Source organism: Nematolebias whitei, chromosome 1 (genome assembly GCF_014905685.2).
Source record: "Nematolebias whitei isolate Nwh7 chromosome 1, NemWhi1, whole genome shotgun sequence".
Taxonomy (NCBI): domain Eukaryota; kingdom Metazoa; phylum Chordata; class Actinopteri; order Cyprinodontiformes; family Rivulidae; genus Nematolebias; species Nematolebias whitei.
In genome coordinates this window covers 40626971-40632488 of record NC_056498.1, presented here as the reverse complement: position 1 = coordinate 40632488, position 5518 = coordinate 40626971, and positions in this window count along the sequence as shown.

Genomic DNA, 5518 nt, shown 5'->3' with positions numbered 1-5518 from the left:
TAGTTAAGATGATCAACAGTTAATATATATACATAAGTCCACATAAAAAGCCCTTTACCATGATTTTTTTAAGTACACTCACCTTTTCAGAGCACTAGCATGCAGTTTTTATTATCCAGATCAGCTTCAGCTTGATGTACGTGAACTATTGCACAAAAGACAGGACCAACAGCAAAGCAACCTCTTTAAATACTGAAAGTATGTTGTTAGGCAGCAAACAAATTTATTTTCCACAGTCAAAGTCCACTGGGTGCAAAACACAACAAGCTGAATCCAATGAGGGATGTGTACAAAGATGCCTATTCTATACAGTGTTACAGATATTTTTGTTTTTCCAAAACATGTTTGGCATCATTTAGTGATTGGTTACCTGTTATTCTGTTTCAGCTTTAAAAAATATTGTTCCCAATAAAAACATCCTCTGTAAACATTGTGTTGATAAAGCTAGGAATAAAAAGAAACATGTTTTGTGTTAGCAGAATTTAATTCTAACTTTAAAACTTATCCAACATTAATAAAACTTACCTCAAGTTGCCTTTTTGGACATGCATGCATATATTTGTACAAATTGTACTTGAGAGGAGATTATTACAGCCTCATATAAAATCAATGATGATCATGATATCGGAACTGGATCGGTATCGGCCGATACTCAGTCCTAGGTATCGGGATCGGATCGGAATTTTAAAAAGTGGATCGGTGCATCCCTAATACAAAGTACATATATATTTTTATTTTGTATACCAGCTCAGTCCTGTAAAAGTTTGCAGTCAATAAGTGAGAGGGAGAGATATAGTATGAACATGTCATCAAGCCCATGACAGTATTTCATTTCAGTTTAAGCAAATTCAATTTAATTTGTTCATCCAATGTCAGTTCACAAAAAATAACCTTTCTGAGTGGTCTAAATAGAAGCTATTGTAAATATAATTACAATAGATGCAAATTAGTTCAGTCTAAACATATTTTAATCATATTTAAAATGTTTCTACTTTTAAAATGCTAATCTGTAAGTGTTTTTTTATAGAAGACAAAAGACTACAATGATACTTGAGAGGAAGAACTCCCATCTAACAGGGACCAACATTTGCTTCAACCAGCTAATGTCTGGAGAGGTAAAAGCATGAAAACTAACATAAATGTGGCTATTTGAGTTCTAATGTTATTTTTGTGTTTGTAGATGTAAGTTTTTGTTTCCCTCGTAACACCTTTAAAGAATTCACACACAAGACAGAGTGTAAGAATTTTGAATGAGCCCACTGCAGAGAGTGGGAGTTCGTCCTGTCCAAACGTCAAGGTGAAGTCTGCCGTTTGACTGGAGAGCTCGTGTTTTATTTTGAGACAGGAGGAGTGAGCAACAGGCAAAAATCAACAGATACAGATTTTCTCCGACGCAGCGGAGCCACACAAAATGATAACCGAAAAACAACAGAGACAGTTTGATATGGACAGGGACAGATTGATACGGAGGCAGGATGAGCAAGGTCAAAACTAAATAGCAGCCACCTGTTATTTTAAAAACCCAAGATCTGGTCTTAGTACACACGCACGTGAACTTGAGAACAAGACTCTGCTGTTCTTCAGTTCACACGACTGGAGTTTAATTAAATAGTGAGAAGTCTAAAAACAGTTTTAAATGATAACATTTTAATTTTATCCAACAGTAGAGTTATCCTATTCATGGAAATCTTGTACTCGCTTGATCTTATTTGTACAACACTTTAATTTTCCTGCTCTTTGCAGAAAGAGCACAGGTAACACCAAGCTGCTGGGTAGAACTGCCCAGATACCACTTGTAGTAATCACACATTCATTTTGCTTTCCTGACAGCTCTAAACCAGTCCAAACAAAACTAAAGGACAACCTCAGCATGAGTACCACCAGTATGATCCCAATGGTGTAAAATGCCCTCTGCTTTGATCTATCAACCCTTGCCCTGCTATTGCCTCGTTCCGCTGGACCTGGACGAATCAAAACACAGAGAACTGACACACTGCAGAAGAAGATGATTTTTGTGGCAAACATTAGAAGGAAAGTATCTAAAAGAATATATGTTTTCGTCATCACAACACAAAACCCTGCAGAGCTTAAAAGCCAGGCACAGCCAATGCTGATATTTCGGATTCTGATCCCTTTTGTTTGTCTCAAGCTCAGGTAGGTGATGGGCTGAACAACCGCCAGGTAGTGCTCTACACAGGTTAGGATGTGAAAGAAGATTTGTCCATACCAAGTGAAGGCAAAAACACTGATACCATTTGCAAATATGGTAGTATTTTCAGTGTAGCTTCCAAAAATGCAGATAATATTTCCCAAAACACCAAAGAGCTCGATGCTGGCCATGTGATATGCAAAACTGTCACTGTGACTTATTGTCACCCTTGAGGAGGTGTGCCTGTTTTTCCTCAGTTGTTGCAGACCGATGTGGAGGACGACAATGCAGAGAGGGAGGAGCAGGATCAAATGAGTAGCACAAAAAGTACTGAAAATGAACATGCCTGGGCTGGTGACAAAGCAGATGTAGGTAAAAGATGGATCTACGGTGGATTCATTGACTAATGAAGTGTTTCCCATCATCTGGAGGAGAAAAAAAACATAGTTATCAAAAAGATACATTCACCCATTATCTTGACCAGCTTACTCCTTTCAGGTCACGGGGGTCACTGGTGTCCATATCCAGCAGTCACTGTGCAAGTGGTGGGAGACACCGTAGACAGGTCTCCAGTCCATCACAAGGACACATAGCGACAAACGAGACAGACAACCATTCACTCTCTCTCACTCACAACTAGAGACAATTTAGAGTTACCAATCAGCCTATCATGCATGGTTTTGGTCTGTGGGAGGAAACCAGAATACTCAGAGAAAGCCCATACATGCATGGAGAGAACATGCAAACTCCACCCAGAAAGGCCACTGGCTGGGATTTGAACAGGCAACCTTCGTGCTGAGAGGCAACATCTCTATCAACGGTGCCACCATGATTCCCTTATCAAAAAGATAAATGCATAAATTAAATTCAGGTCAGTCACACTGGAACAGATTACTTCCTAAAATATTAACAGTGTTTATTGTTTGATACTTGTGCTACTGCAGTAAACTCTCTAACCCAAGTTTTAGTAAGTATTAATCCTTATTTCTTAATATTTTCTTCAAATGAATATCTTTTACATTGAGAATTGACAACAACATCAAACAAAGACTGTTTGCCTCAAATACATTTACAACCATGTCAAACAAAACCATGTTTGCTCTGTTAAATCTATGGGTAAAATATTGTCCAGGTATTAATAGATAGATATCCAGATGCATGCTCATCTTATAACATGTAGGTATATGCTCTACTGCAAAAGAAAAACTATTAGCTCCATTAAAGTTAACTTTTTTCCAAAAGTACACTCACCTTTTCAGCAGATATTGAGATATTTTTTTTAGATCCAGATCAACAAGGATTCAATGTAAGTTGAATAATGGTCAAATGGCAGAGCTCAGAGCAAGGCTGTGGGATTTTTTTTTTTTGCATGTTGGTAAGCTATATATACTGTGCACATGCAGAAGTTGACAGGAAACCCACGTAGTTCTACAGGTAAAGATGAAAAGATGCAAAACACTTACAAAGGTGTATCCCATCCATTAGCAGTCTGTGTTTTAAATCCCTCTAAATATTTAAGCATAGCGATTATCTCATGTACTTACTGTCTATCACCTACAGTGTTTTATGAGTTCTGTTTTAAAATTAGAATTTATTTAGAATTAGAAATTGAGATTAGAACATGTTCCATACAGGTTATAGACCAACTTTAGGTTGAAAATTAAAAAATTAAAATTAAAACAATATTTTATCAAAACTTCCAAATAATTGCAACTGTATTCTGTAACTGTACTGTTTAACTGTAACTGTAGGTAATATACATGAATACATAAGCTTAGAGCAGATTTTGATTGAGTAAAAATATTTTTCATAAAATACCAATCAGATGTTTGATTTGGTTTGTGCTGGATTCAGTCATATATTGGCAGCACTGTGGATTAGTGGTTAGAACTGTTGCCTCACAGCAAGAAGGTCCTGGGTTCAGTTCCTGGTTTGGACCTGGGATCTTTCTGTGTGGAATTTGTGTTTGTAGTTTGGGACAAACAGTAAAGAGGTATTAGTTGACCTTAAAGTCCTCTCATGCTCACAAAAATCTATTAGATCAGTTAAATAAGGTGGAGCGAGACCATTCAGAGCTTATAATGTAAATAATAAAACCTTTAATCAGTTAAAAAATGGACTGGAAGCCAATTAAGTTAAAATAAAACTGGTATCTCAGTCGGGTGCCCCTATAACTTTATTAGTTGACATGGGATTTAAAACAGATTGCTTCAGTCATGCTCATGGGATTCTTATGACCCCAGTTGTCCACCAGATGTCTCTATCATTGAAACCTTGAAGCTTTGAATCTTTTTCAGCACAGATGTAAGAACAGCTTCAGTTTTCATTAGGCTTCACATGCCATCACTAGTGTAAATCCAGAAAATAACTTTGATTACTGAATGAAAACTACAGACAGGAAATGTTTAGCAACAAGTGTAATGAATGAGTAATGAGGAAACATTTGTCATGTGAACAAAAAAGATGACTAAAATATGGAAATCAGGCTATATAAACTAACAATAACAATGATCTAGGGTAAATACAAAATAGGAAAAATTAAACATAAACATTAAGAAAATCCCAAATTATGTCAAGTAAAACCAAAGAATCAGCTGCTAATGTTTGGGGCCAAAAAAAGTGTTTCTGATACAAATGACTTGTTACCAGATTCCACAAGACATCACCAGTGGTCAGGTGTAATACATAAAACAAAGTGTTTCTGAAATCCTGAGTTAAAGATGTTTCAGCAACTGTGATGGCACTTAATTTATTTCTGTTTGTCAAGATTTAAATCACATGCAGTCACGTGCCGAGAGTATTAAAACCTAATGGTAACAAACTGCATAGGACACCTGAATGCACTGTGCATTAGTGTGTATGTGTTACTGTCATTTGGAAATGCATCAAGCATATAAAAATACAAAGATCAATAGAATAGTGTAATCATTTTCAAAATGCCGATAGCGGTTTACCATAACATAATAAATAAGAATAATATAAAACGTTATTGCCATTTAAAATTGTACTGTGAACCATGTAAAATTGAACAAAATTTCATTTAATTTCTTCACAGCAGTGAATGAGAATATCATTTACATGCATTTTATAGACTATATAAAAATATATACAGTTAAAGTTTATATCATGTTTATGTGTATATTTGTAGTGTTTAAGTATATGTGTAAGATGTTAGGAGGAAAACAGGGTGACACATATTTTCCTCACTTCAGTCCACTGCATAGATCTAGTTAAAGTTAGAAAATATTGTCCAACCATGTTTTGGTCATTTGTACAAAGTAATGATTACAGCTACATTGAACATTAATAATAAGCAATTTTAGACACATAGAAGTACAACAAAGTACTTTGTTAAAAAGTGAAACATTT